Genomic DNA, 15,394 nt, shown 5'->3' with positions numbered 1-15,394 from the left:
GTAGTATTGTGAGAGGGTTCACTTGAGTTTATTATAGCTCCTCGGTGCTTTGTTTGGATAAAAGGAACTTCACAATGTAATTTTTAACAGCAACGCACAACAAATCCCTGCCTGGTGCAGTGCTAATCTGTGCAGTTCTAGCTTCTGAGCTGAAGGAAGGATATCATTATGTTGGAAAGTTTGTGTAGGAAGTTTCACAAGGACGTTAATGGGACTGGAGGGATTGAGTCACAAGGAGGGACTAGTTGGGCCGAGGCTTTTCTTCCTGGTCAAGGAGCCTGAAAGGGAATACTTAAGTTGAAGCTCATTTATCTGTCACATTAGACGTGCCTGCGTGCGGAGACATGGACCAGCCCACAAAATTGCCGGTGACCTGGGGGTGATGCTGGCCATCGACCTAGGTGACCTTTGCATGGCAGGAAGATGGGGAACTCTGGCGAGAACACCAGCCAATCCAAGGCCAGTGGTCCGATGACGTGGAGCCCTGACGTCAGCATCAGGAGCCCAATAAGGCTGTTTTTTCTCATTTTCCAAGACTTTGGAGTGCGTGCTGTTCTTCTCCATGCTCACGTAGTGCGTATGCTAATTGGTGACCCCAATTGGACCTGAAGATGATGGATCAAGCAGGGCCAGCGACCATCCACGTGGCCTCTCTCAGGCTCCCAACGTTCTGGGTGTCGCACCCACATGTGGTTCGAGCAGGCCAAGGCTCAGTTCCAGCTTCAGCATATCGCCACCGCCGACACCCGCTTCTTCTACGTCATGAGCGCCCTCAATCAGGACTCAGCGGTGAGGGTCATAGATTTCCTATGGCAGCCTCTGGAGAAAGGCAAATACACGGGCCTCAAAGAGCTACTAACATGAACTTTCGGGCTTTCCCAGCATAAGCATATGGAGCCCTGTCCTCTCTAATGAGCAAAGGACACCAGTGCCGTGGTAGACTAGCAGGCCCCAAGAACAACCACCATTGAGATCAAGGTCAGCAGAGAGATAAGTGAGCACCCCGGGACAGCTATGCTACTACCACTGGCGATGGGGTACGGAGGACTGTCGATGCCGTCCACCCTGCAGGTTTCCGGGAAATGCCCTGGCTGTCCTCCAACTATAAACCTCAGGGAACAAACCAACTCACGCCCACTATAACCGTTGGGGTACAAACCGAATCACTCATACAAATACCCTCAGGGAACAAATCAACTCACTCACACAGTAAACATTGGGAAACAAATGGGCTCAATCCCTCTGTAACCCTCGGGGAACAAATCGACTCGGTCCCACTATAACCTTCAGGGGACAAACCGACTCAATCCCACTGTAACCCTCGGGGAACAAACCGACTCAATCCCACTATAACCCTGAGGGAACAAACCGACTCAATCCCACTATATCCCTTGAGGAACAAACCCACTCACTCCCACTATAAACCTCAGGGAACAAACCGACTCATGCCCACTATAACCCTCAGGGAAAAAACTGACTCAGTCATACAATTACCCTCGGTGAACAAATGGACTCAATCCCACTGTAACCATGGGGGTAAAACCCACTCACTCCCACTATAGCCCTCGAGGAACAAACTAACTCATTCCCACTATAACCGTCGGGGTACAAACTGACACATTCATACAATAACCCTCGGGGAACAAATGGACTCAATCCCACTGTAACCATGGGGGAAAATACCCACTCACTTCCATTATAGCCTTACGGGAACAAACCGACTCGCTCCCACTATAGCCCTACGGGAAAAACCCTACTTGCTCCCAGTATAGCCCTACGGGAACAAACCGACTCGCTCCCACTATAGCTCTATGGGAACAAACCGACTCACCCCCACAATAATACTACGGGAACAAACTGACACACTCCCACTAGAACCCTACGGGAACAAACCGACACACTCCCACTATAGCCCTATGGGAACAAACCGACTCACTTACACTACAGCCCTACGGGAACAAACCGACACACTCCCACTATAGCCCTACGGGAACAAACTGACTCACTCCCACTAGAACCCTACGGAAACAAACTGACACACTCCCACTATAGCACAAAGGGAACAAACTGACTCACTAACACAATAGCCCTCAAGAAACAAACCTACTCACTCCCACGATAACAGTAAGTCAACATACCAACTCACTCCCACTATAACCGTCGGGCATCAAAGCGACTCAATCCCTCTACAACCGTCGGGGAACAAACTAACTCACGCCCACTATAACCGTAGGGGTACAAACCGAATTACTCATACAAATACCCTCAGGGAACAAATCGACTCACTCACACGGTAAACAATGGGGAACAAACCGACTCAATTCCACTGTCAACCTCGGGGAACAAACTGACACAATCCCACTATAACCCTGAGGGAACAAACCGACTCAATCCCACTATAACCCTTGAGGAAAAACCCACTCACTCCCACTATAAACCTCAGGGAATAAACCGACTCACGCCCATTATAACCCTCGGGGAACAAACTGACTCACTCATACAATTACCCTCGGGGACAAACCCACTCATTCCCACTATAGCCCTCGAACAAAAAACCGACTCACTCCCACTATAACCCTACGGGAACAAGCAGACTCACTACCACGATAGCCTGATGGAGACAAGCAGACTCGTTCCCAATATAGCCCTACGGGAACAAACCGACTCGCTCCCACTATAGCCCTACGGGAACAAACCAACTGACTGCCACAATAACCCTACGGGAACAAACAGACTCACTCCCACTAGAACCCTACGGAAACAAACTGACACACTCCCACTAGAACCCTATGGGTACAAATCGACACACTCCCACTAGAACCCTACGGAAACAAACCGACACAATCCCACTAGAATCCTATGGGTTACAAACCGACACACTTCCACTAGAACCCTATGGAAACAAACCGACACAATCCCACTAGAACCCTACGGGAACAAACCAACACACTCCCACTAGAAGCCCATGGAAACAAACCAACACACTCCCACTAGAAACCTATGGGAACAAACCGACACACTCCCATTAGAACCCTATGGGTACAAACCAACACACTCCCACTAGAAACCTACGGAAACAAACCGACACAATCCCACTAGAATCCTATGAGAACAAACCGACACACTCCCACTAGAACCCTACGGGAACAAACCAACACACTCCCACTAGAATCCTATGAGAACAAACCGACACACTCCCACTAGAACCCTACGGGAACAAACCAACACACTCCCACTAGAATCCTATGAGAACAAACCAACACACTCCCACTAGAAACCTACGGGAACAAACCAACTCACTCCCACTATAGCACAAAGGGAACAAACCGACTCACTAACACAATAGCCCGACGGGAACACACTGACACACTCCCACTTGAACCCTACGGGAATAAACCCATTCACTCCGACTATAACCCCAAGGCAACCAACCCAATCTCTCCTACGATAACAGTCGGTCTACTTACCAACTCACTCCCACTATAATCCACTGATGCATCAAACTGACTCACTCCCACTACAACCGTCGGGCTACAAACCGACTCACTCTCACTATAACCCTCAAGAAACAAACCTACTCACTCCAACGATAACAGCAAGTCTACTATAACCCGTGGATGCATCAAACCGACTCACTCCCACTACAACCGTTGGGCATCAAAGCGACTCAATCCCTCTACAACTGTCAGGCTACAAACCAACTCACTCCCACTATAACCGTCGGGCACAAACCGAAAAACAGAAAGCAAAACATTTTATAAATATATAAAACAGAAGAGGGTGGCCAGAGTTAACATAGGACCCTTGGAGGATGAGAAAGGAAAACTGGTAGCAAAAAATGAGGTAATGGCCGAGGCATTAAACAAATATTTTGTGTCAGTCTTCACGGTGGAAGACACGTCCAACATGCCCAAGTGCGGAGTTAAAGATGCGAATGTTGGGGAGGGCCTTGATAAAATAGTTGTTACAAAGGAAGTAGTGATGCAGAAACTAATGGGACTAAAGCCAGACAAATCACCTGGTCCTGATGATATGCATCCAAGGGTTCTGAAGGAAATGGCAGAAGTTATAGTTGATGCATTGGTGGTCATAGACCAAAATTCCTTGGATTCTGGGCAGGTCCCGGCAGACTGGAAGACAGCAACTGTCACGCCACTTTTTAAGAAGGGATGTAGGCAGAAGACTGGAAATTATCGGCCAATTAGCTTGAAGTCTGTAGTTGGAAAAACGTTTGAAGCCATCATTAAAGATGAAATAGTGAAATATTTGGAACGTAAGGGTTCAATCTGGCAGACGCAGCATGGTTTTAGAAAGGGAAGATCTTGTTCGACAAACTTGTTAGGATTCTTTGAGGATATAATGGGTGTGGTGGATAGAGGGGAACAGGTTGATGTTGTGTATTTGGATTTCCAGAAAGCGTTTGATAATATGCCGCACAAGAGACTTATCAGTAAATTACTGGAAAGTGGAGTCTGGGGAAGTATATTGGCCTGGATTGAAAATTGGTTGTCTGACAGGAGGCAGAGAGTTGGGATAAATGGGAGTTTTTCAGGTTGGCAGAGAGTGGTAAGTGGGGTGCCGCAGGGGTCAGTGTTAGGCCCACAACTGTTCATCATTTACATTGATGACTTGGAGGAGGGGACAAAATGTGGTGGAGTCAAGTTGGCGGATGACACCAAATTGAGTGGAAGAGCAAATTGTAATGAGGATGTGGAGAGTCTGCAGAGGGATAGAGTTAAGCTGGATGAGTGGGCAAAGGTCTGGCAGATGGAGTACAATGTTAGTAAGTGTAAGGTGATCCACTTTGGCAAGAAAAATAAAAGAGCTGAATGTTATTTAAAGGGTGAAAAACTACAGCATGCTGTTGTGCAGAGGGACTTGGGAGGGCTTGTGCATGAATCGCAAAAAGTTAGGTTGCAGGTACAGCAGGTTATTAAGAAGGCAAATGGAATGTTGGCCTTCATCGCTAGAGGAATTGAATTCAGGAGTAGGGAGGTCATGTTGCAACTGTATAAGGTACTGGTGAGACCGCACCTGGAGTACTGAGTCCAGTTCTGGTCTCCATATTTGAGGAAGGATTATACTGGCTTTGGAGACGGTCCTGAGGAGGTTTACTAGGTTGATCCCTGGGATGAAGGGGTTGACTTATGATGAAAGATTAAATCGTCTAGGATTATATTCGCTCGAGTTCAGAAGAATGAGAGGAGATCTTATAGAAACATATAGGATTATGAAGGGTATGGATAGGATAGATGTAGGAAGGTTTTTTGAGCGGGAAACTAAAGCGAGAGGACACAGTCTCAAGATTCGGGGGAGTAGATTTAAGACAGAAATGAGGAAAATAGTTTTTCCCAGAGAGTAGTGAATGTTTGGAATTCTCTATCCAGGGAAGTGGTTGAGGCTGCCTCATTAAACATATTTAAAATTCGGATAGATAAATTTTTACATGATAGAGGAATTAGGGGATATGGGGAGAAGGCAGGTAGGTGGAGTTAGGTCCTAAATTAGATCAGCCATGATCGTATTGAATAGCGGAGCAGGCTCGATGGGCCGAATGAGGTGATAGAGGAATTAGGGGATATGGGGAGAAGGCAGGCAGGTGGAGTTAGGTCATAAATTAGATCAGCCATGATCGTATTGAATGGCGGAGCAGGCTCGATGGATCATTTTTGGCCTACTCCTGTTCCTACTTCCTATGTTCCTATGTCCCACTTACACTTTAAGCGTTGGGCTACTAAACAACACACTCCCACTATAACTGTCGGGCTACAAACCAACTCAATTCCACTAGAAACGTCAGGCTACAAACTGACTCACTCCTACTATAAATGCCGGTCTGCAAAACGACTCACATACTATAACCCTTGGGATACAAAACTACTCACTCCCACTATAACCCACAGGGAACAGACCAACTCACTCCTACTATAAACTTTGGGTTACAATACGACTGCCTGGCACTATAACCGTCGGGCTACAAAACTACTCACTCCCACTATAAACATCGGGCTACAAAACTACTCACTCCCACTATAACCCTTGAAGTAGAAACCCACTCACTCCCATTATAACCCTTGAGGAACAAACCCACTCACTCCCACTATAACCGTCGGTCATCAAACCGACTCAGTCCCACTATAACCGTCAGTCATCAAACCGACTCAATCCCACTATAACCATCGGTCATCAAACCAACACACTCCCACTTGAAACCTACGGGAATAAACCCACTCTCTCCCACTATACCCATAAGGCAACAAAACTACTCACTCCCACGATAACAGTCAGTCAACATACCAACTCACTCCCATTATAACCCATGGATGCATCAAACTGACTCACTCCCACTACAACAGTCAGGCATCAAAGCGACTCAATCCAACTACAACCGTCGGCTACAAACGGACTCACTCCCACTATAACCTTCGGGGTACAAACCGACTCACTCATACAAATACCCTCGGGGAACAAAGCGACTCACTCACACTGTAAACCTTGGGGAACAAACGGACTCAATCCCACTGTAACTCTCAGGGAACAAACGTACTCACTCCCACTGCAACCCTCGGAGAACAAATCGACTCAATTCCACTATGAGCCTCAGGCATCAAACCGTCTCATTCCCACTATAGCCCAATGGGAACAAACTCACTCATTCCCTCTATAGTCCTACGGGAACAAACCGACTCACTCCCAATGGAACAAACCAACTCACTTGCACTATAGCCCAAAGGGAATAAATCAACTCATTAACACAATAGCCGACGGGAACACACCGACACACTCCCACTTGAACCTCACGGGAACAAACTGACACACACCCACTTCAATCCTATGGGAACAAACCCACTCTCTCCCACTATAACCATAAGGCAACAAACCTACTCACTCCCATGATAACCCTCAAGAAACAAACCCACTCACTCCCACGATAACAGTCGGTCCTCAGTAAGGCCTTTGATAAGGTACCACATGGAAGGTTAGTTAGGAAGGTGCAGTCTTTAGGTATAAATTTTGAGATAGTCAAATGGATTGAACATTGGCTGAAAGGGAGAGGCCAGAGAGAGGTAGTGGATAATTGTCTGTCAGGTTGGAGGCCGGTGACCAGTGGTGTGCCTCAAGGATCTGTATTGGGCCCATTGTTGTTCGTTATATACATTAATGATCTAGATGATGGGGTGGTGAATTGGATTAGTAAATATGCAGACGATACTAAAATAGGTGGAATAGTGGATAATGAAGAAGGTTTTCATGGATTGCAGAGGGATTTGGGCTGCTTAGAAAAATGGGCTGAAAAATGGCAGATGGAATTTAATGCTGATAAGTGTGAGGTGCTTCATTTTGGTAAGAAGAATCAGAACAGGACATTCGTGGTAAATGGGAGAGCATTGAGGAATACAGAAGAGCAGAAAGATTTAGGAGTGACGGTACATCGTTCCCTGAAGGTAGAAACTCACGTGAATAGGGTGGTGAAGAAGGCTTTTAGTATGCTGGCCTTTATCAATCATTGCATGGAATATAGGAGTTGGGAGGTGATGTTGAGATTGTATAAGACGTTGGTGCGGCCTAATTTGGAGTTCTGTGTGCAGTTCTGGTCGCCTAATTATAGGAAGGATATAAACAGAGTGGAGAGAGTGCAGAGAAGGTTTACCAGAATGTAACCTGGGTTTAAGCATCTAGAGTATAGGGAGAGACTGGACAGATTAGGTCTTTATTCTTTGGAGCGTAGAAGGTTGAGAGGGGATTTGATAGAAGTATTTAAGATTATGAAAGGGATAGACAGAGTGGATGTGGATAGACTATTTCCGTTAAGAGGAGGAAAGATTAAAACAAGAGGACATGAGTTAAGAATTAAGGGGCAGAGGTTTAGAGGTAACATGAGGGGGAACTTCTTTACTCAGAGAGTGGTAGCTGTGTGGAATGATCTTCCGGGAGAAATAGTGGCGGCGGAGTCAATTGTATTATTTACGAAAAGGTTGGACAGCTATATGGATGAGAAGAAGATGGAGGGTTATGGGCATTGTGTAGGGAGGTGGGACTAGAAAGGGGTGTTTGGTTCGGTGCGGACTAGAAGGGCCTAATGGCCTGTTTCCGTGCTGTAATTGTTATGTTATGTTATGTTACATACCAACTCACTCCCAGTATAAACCATGGATGCATCAAACTGATTCACTCCCACTAAAAACGCCTGGCATAAAAGCAACTCGATCCAACTACAACTGTCGGGCTACAAACCGGCTCACTCCCACTATAACCGTCGGGCTACAAACCGGCTCACTCCCACTATAACCGTCGGGCTACAAACTGACTCACTCCCACTATAATCGTCTGTGTATAAACCGTCTCACTCATACAATTACCCTCGGGGAACAAACCGACTCACTCCCACTATGACCATCAGGCAACAAAACGAATCATTCGCACTCGAAGACTCGGTCATCAAACCACTGTAACTGTCGGTCATCAAACTGACTGAATCCCACTATAACCGTCGGGCATCAAACGGACTCAATCCCACTATAACCGTCGGGGAACAAACCGATTCGCTCCCACTATAGCCCGTTGGGAACAAACAAACTCACTCCCACAATAGCCCTATGGGAACAACCAACTCGCTCCCACTATAGAATTAAGGGAACAAACCGACTCACTCCCACTTTAGCCCTATGGAAACAAACCGACTCGCTCCAACTACAGTCCTTCGGGAACAAATTGACACCCTCCTACTAGAACCCTACGGGTACAAACCAAAACACTCCCACTGGAACCCTATTGAAACAAAATAACACACTCCCACTAGAACACTACGGGAACAAACCAACACACTCCCACTGGAATGCTACGGGAACAAACCAGCTCACTCCCACAATAAACCGGGAAACAAAGCGACTCACGCCCACAATAATCCTCGGGGATCAAACCGACTCACTCATACAATTACCCTCGGGGAACAAACCGAATCACTCATACAATTACACTCAGGGAACAAAAGGACTCAATCCTACTGTAACCCTCAGGGAACAAACCAACCCGCTCCCACTATAAACCACAGACATCAAACCGACTCAATCCCACTATAACCGTCGGTCATCAAACCGATTCAATCGCACTATAACCGTTGGGCATCGAACCGACTGAATCGCACTATAACCATCGGTCATCAAACTGACTCAATCCCACTATAACTGTCGGTCATCAAACCGACTCAATCCCACTATAATCGTCGGTCATCCGACCAACTCAATCCCACTATAACCGTCGGTCATCAAACAGACTCAATCCCATTATAACCATCAGGCTTCTAAACGACTCCCTCACATTATAACCGTCGGGCTACAAAACTACTCACTCCCACTATAACCATCGGGGAAAAAAAATCGACTCAATCCCACTATAGCCCAATGGGAAAAAACACACTCACTCCAACTATAACTATCAGGGAACAAACCAACTCACTCCCACTATAAAACTCGGGCATCAAACCGCATCAATCCCACTATAACCCATGGATGCATCAAACCGACTCAATCGCACTATAACCGTCGGTCATCAAACCGACTCAATTCCACTATAACCATCTGTCATCAAACCGACTCAATCCCACTATAACCGTTGGTCATCAAACCGACTCAATCACACTATAACCATCGGTCATCAAACCGACTCAATCCCACTATAATCGTCGGTCATCAAACCGACTCAATCCCACTATAACCGTCGGGCATCAAACCGACTCAATCCCACTATAACCGTCGGGCATCAAACCGACTCAATCCCACTATAGCCGTAGGACATCAAACTGACTCAATCGCACTATAACCATCGGGCATCAAACCGATTCAATCCCACTATGACCGTCGGACATCAAACAGACTCAATCCCATTATAACCATCAGGCTTCTAAACGACTCCCTCACATTATAACCATCGGGCTACAAAACTACTCACTCCCACTATAACCATCGGGGAAAAAAATCGACTAAATCCCACTATAGACCAATGGGAAAAAACACACTCACTCCAACTATAACTATCAGTGAACAAACCAACTCACTCCCACTATAAAACTCGGGCATCAAACCGCATCAATCCCACTATAACCCATGGATGCATCAAACCGACTCAATCGCACTATAACCGTTGGTCATCAAACCGACTCAATCACACTATAACCATCGGTCATCAAACCGACTCAATCCCACTATAATCGTCGGTCATCAAACCGACTCAATCCCACTATAACCGTCGGGCATCAAACCGACTCAATCCCACTATAGCCCTACGGGAACAAACAGACTCACTCCCACTATTAACCTCGGGGAACAAACTGACTCACTCCCAATATACCCTATGGGAACAAACAGACTCACTCCCACTATAAACCTCGGGGAACAAACCGACTCACTGCCACTATAAACTTTGCAAAATAAACCGACTCACGTCCACTATAATCCTCAGGAATCAAACCGAATCACTCATTCAATTACCCTCAGGGAACAAAAGGACTCAATCCCACTGTAACCCTTGGGGAACAAACCATCTCGTTCCACGATAGCCCTACAGGAACAAAGCAACTCAATCACACTATAACCGTCGGGCATCAAACCGACTCAATCCCACTATAAACATCGGGCATCAAACCGACTCAATCCCACTATAACCGTTGGCCATCAAACCGACTCATCCCCACTACAACAGTCAATCATCAAACCGACTCAATCCCACTATAACCATCAGTCATCAAACAGTCTCAATCCCATTATAACCGTCAGGCTTCAAAGCGACCCCCTCACATTATAAAAGTCGGGCTACAAAACTACTCACTCCCACGATAACCATCAGGGAAAAAAATTGACTCAATCCAACTATAGCCCAATGGGAACAAACTCACTCACTCACTCCCACTATAACTATTAGCAAACAAACCAACTCGCACCCAATATTAACCTCGGGGAACAAACTGACTCAGTCCCAATATAACCCTATGGGAACAAACAGACTCACTCCTACTATAAACTTTGCAAAATAAACCGACTCACGTCCACTATAATCCTCAGGGATCAAACTGACTCACTCATACAATTACCCTCGGGGAACAAACCAAATCACTCATACAATTACCCACAGGGAAAAAAAGGACTCAATCCCACTGTAACCCTCGGGGAACAAACCATCTCGCTCCCACGATAGCCCTACAGGAACAAACCAACTCAATCACACTATAACCGTCGGGCATCAAACTGACTCAATCCCACTATAATCGTTGGCCATCAAACTCACCGTCGGGTGTGGTTGAAACTAATTTGGCAGGGGGGTGGGAACCTGTATGATAGGGCAAAGGACAGAAAAGATAAAACAGGAAAAGTTAGGTTAGGCAGCGAAAGTAAAAAATCAGAAAGAGCAAGGAGGGTGTAAAAAGCAAATCTGAAGGCTTTATATCTTAATGCAAGAAGCATTCGGAACAAGGTAGATGAATTAGCTGTGGAAATTGAGATAAACAAATATGATTTGATTGGGACTTACAGAAACATGGCTGCAGGGTGGGCAAGCCTGGGAACATAACATCTCGGGTATACGATATTTAGGAGGGATCGACAAGAAAGAAAAGGGGGTGGGGTAGCATTGATGGTGAGAGAAGGGACCGACACGATTGACAGGAAGGATACTAACTCAGAAGATGCGGAATCTATATGGGTAGAACTGAGGAATAGCAAGGGGTGGAAAACGTTAGTGGGGGTGGTATATAGGCCTCCAAATAGTAGTGTAGAGGTGAGGGAAGGCATTAAAAGAGAAATTAGAAAAGCGTGCAATAAGGGAACAGCTGCCATCATGGGAGACTTTAATTTACATATAGATTGGACTAGTCAAATTGGTAAAAATACTGAGGAGGAGGAATTCCTTGAATGTTTACGGGACGGTTATCTAGACCAATATGTCGAGGAACCAACTCGGGAGCAGGCCGTTTTAGATTGGGTATTATGCAATGATAAGGGGCTAATTAACAATCTTGTTGTGCGAGGCCCTTTGGGTAGGAGCGATCACAATATGATCGAATTCTCACTCGACATGGAGAGTGATGAAGTTAAAACCGAGACTAAGGTCCTGAATTTAAATAAAGGGAATTATGATGGTATGAGACGGGAGTTGAGTAAGATTGATTGGGTGGTGTTTATGGGGGAGTTGACTGTGGATGGACAATGGAAAGCATTCACAGATCTAATGGAGAAATTGCAAAAATCGTTTATACCGGTTTGGCATAAAAATAAACCAAAAAAGGTGACTCAACCGTGGATAACAAGGGAAATTAGAGACAGCATTAGGTCCAAAGAAAGAGCATATCAATTGGCCAAAAAAAGTACCACAACCGAAGACTGGGAGCAGTTCAAGATGCACCAAAGGAGGACAAAGGGATTAATCAAGAGGGCAAAAATAAATTATGAAAGTAAGCTTGCGGCAAATATAAAAACCAACTGCAAAAGCTTTTATAAATATGTCAAGAGGAAAAGATTGGTGAAATCCAGAGTAGGTCCTTTGCAGTCGGAATCAGGGGAATATATAATGGGGAATAAGGAAATGGCAGACCAATTAAATTCTTACTTTAGTTCTGTTTTTACAAGAGAGGATACAAATAACCTCCCAAGGATGTTGGGCAACATAGAGACTAATGCAAGGGAGGAACTGAAAGAAATCAGTATCTCTAAGGACATGGTCTTGGGGAAATTGATGGGGTTGAAGGCAGATAAATCCCAAGGGCCTGATAATCTACATCCTAGGGTACTTAAGGAAGTGGCCATTCAGATAGCAGATGCTTTAAGAATTATTTTCCAGAACTCGATAGACTCAGGATCAGTACCCATGGATTGGAGGGTAGCTAATGTTACCCCACTATTTAAAAAGGGGTGCAGAGAAAAAGCAGGGAATTTTCAGCCGGTGAGCCTTACATCAGTAGTGGGCAAAATGATGGAATACATTATTAAGGATGTAATAGTGGAGCATATGACTAGCAGAGAAGGGATCGGACAGAGTCAACATGGATTTACAAAATGTAAATCGTGCTTGACAAATCTATTGGAATTCTTTGAGATGGTGACAGGTAAAATAGATGGGGGAGAGCCAGTGGATGTGGTGTACCTGGACTTCCAAAAGGCCTTCGATAAGGTCCCGCATAAATGACTGGCTTCCAAAATCAAGGCTCATGGGATTGGGGACAAAGTATTGATGTGGATTGAGAACTGGCTGGCAGGTAGAAGACAGAGAGTTGGGATAAATGGCTCGTTTTCTGAGTGGCAGGCGGTGACCAGTGGGGTACCACAGGGATCTGTACTGGGACCCCAGCTGTTCACAATTTACATTAATGATCTGGATGAGGGGATTGGATGGAATATCTCCAAATTTGCAGATGACACTAAGCTAGGAGGGGTTGTGTGTACAGACGAGGGGGTCAGGAAGCTCCAGTGTGATTTGGATAAATTGAGGGACTGGGCAGATCCATGGCAAATGCACTACAATGTGGATCAATGTGAGGTTATCCACTTTGGTAATACAAACCGGAGGGCAGATTACTATTTGAATGGCAATAGATTAAGAGATGGGGAAGTGCAGAGAGACCTAGGGGTACTTGTACACCAGTCTCTGAAGGTGAGCATGCAGGTACAGCAGGCGGTTAAAAAGGCAAATGGTATGTTTGCCTTCATATCAAGAGGGTTTGAGTATAGGAACAAGGATACCTTACTGCAGCTGTACAGGGCCTTGGTGAGACCCCACCTGGAGTATTGTGTGCAGTTTTGGTCACCTTATCTAAGGAAGGATGTTCTTGCAATGGAGGGAGTGCAGAGGCGATTCACCAGGCTGATACCTGGAATGGCAGGAATGAGAGGAAAGATTGCGCAAATTGGGATTGTACTCGCTGGAGTTTAGAAGGTTGAGAGGGGATCTCATAGAGACCTATAAAATTCTGGCAGGACTGGACAGAATGGATGCAGATGGGATGTTTCCAATGGTGGGAAAATCCAGAACCCGGGGTCATCAAACCGACTCAATCCCATTATAACTGTTGGGCATCAAACCGACTCATTCCCACTATAACCGTCGGTCATCAAACCAACACACTCCCACTTGAAACCTACGGGAACAAACCCACTCTCTCCCACTATAACCATAAGGCAACAAACCTACTCACTCCCACGATAACAGTCAGTCAACATACCAACTCACTCCCACAATAACCCATGGATGCATCAAACCAGACTCACTCCCATTACAACAGTCAGGCATCAAAGCGACTCAATCTAACTACAACCGTCGGTCATCACACCGACTCACTCCCACTATAAATGTCAGTCATCAAACCGACTCACTCCCACTATAAATGTCGGTCATCAAACTGACACAATCCCATGATAACCATTGAGCATCAAACCGACTCAATCCCACTATAACTGTCGGGCAACAAACCGACTCATTCCCACGATAACCGTTGGTCATCAAACCGACTGAATCCCACTATAACCGACAGTCATCAGACCGACTCAATCCCACTGTAACCCTCGGGGAACAAACAGACAAGCTCCCACTATAGCCCTACGGGAACAAACCAACTCACTTCCACTATAAACCTCAGGCATCAAACAGACTCAATCCCATTATAACCATCGGACATCAAACCGACTCAATCGCACAATAACCGTCGGTCAACAAATAATCTCAATCCCACTATAACCGTCGGTCATCAAACCGACTCAATCGCACTATAACTGTCGGGCATCAAACCGACTCAATCCCACAATAACCGTTGGTCATCAAACCGACTCAATCCCACAATAACCGTTGGTCATCAAACCGACTCAATCCCACTATAACCGTCGTTCATCAAACCGACTCAATCACACTATAACCGTCGTTCATCAAACCGACTCAATCCCACGATAACCGTCGGTCATCAATCCGACTCAATCCCACGATAACCGTCGGTCATCAAACCGACTCAATCCCACGATAACCGTCGGTCATCAAACCGACTCAATCCCATGATAACCGTCAGGCATCAAACCGACTCAATCCCACTATAACCTTCAGTCATCAAACCGACTCTATCCCATGATAACTGTCGGGCATCAAACTGACTCAATCCCACTGTAACCCTCGGGGAACAAACTGACTCGCTCCCACTATAGCCCTACCCGAACAAACCAACTCGCTCCCACTATATACCTCAGGCATCATACCAACTCACTCCCACTATAACCGGTGGATGAATCAAACTGACTCACTCCCACTACAACAGTCAGGCATCAAAGCGACTCAATCTAACTACAACCGTCGGTCATCACACCGACTCACTCCCACGATAAATGTCGGTCATCAAACTGACTCAATCCCCCTTCTACCGTTGGTC

General features: G+C 45.9%; 1 protein-coding gene across 4 annotated transcripts in view; it reads right to left on the bottom strand.

Annotated features, from left to right (window-relative positions):
* The window catches only part of LOC138753211 (ovarian cancer G-protein coupled receptor 1), a 115,160-nt gene that overhangs the window by 39,890 nt on the left and 59,876 nt on the right, over positions 1-15,394 (bottom strand). Inside the window, exon 1 of one of the 4 annotated variants that reach the window (XM_069915893.1) lies at positions 4,019-4,207. The exons of the other annotated variants lie outside the window; for them this stretch is intronic. The gene's annotated coding sequence lies outside the window, so the exon portion shown is untranslated. Of the gene's footprint in view, positions 1-4,018; positions 4,208-15,394 lie in introns of those variants that run through there. 4 annotated transcript variants of the gene reach the window in all.

Source organism: Narcine bancroftii, chromosome 2 (assembly GCF_036971445.1).
Source record: "Narcine bancroftii isolate sNarBan1 chromosome 2, sNarBan1.hap1, whole genome shotgun sequence".
In the NCBI taxonomy this organism is placed as follows: domain Eukaryota; kingdom Metazoa; phylum Chordata; class Chondrichthyes; order Torpediniformes; family Narcinidae; genus Narcine; species Narcine bancroftii.
This window is presented reverse-complemented; position numbering and strand designations above follow the sequence as displayed.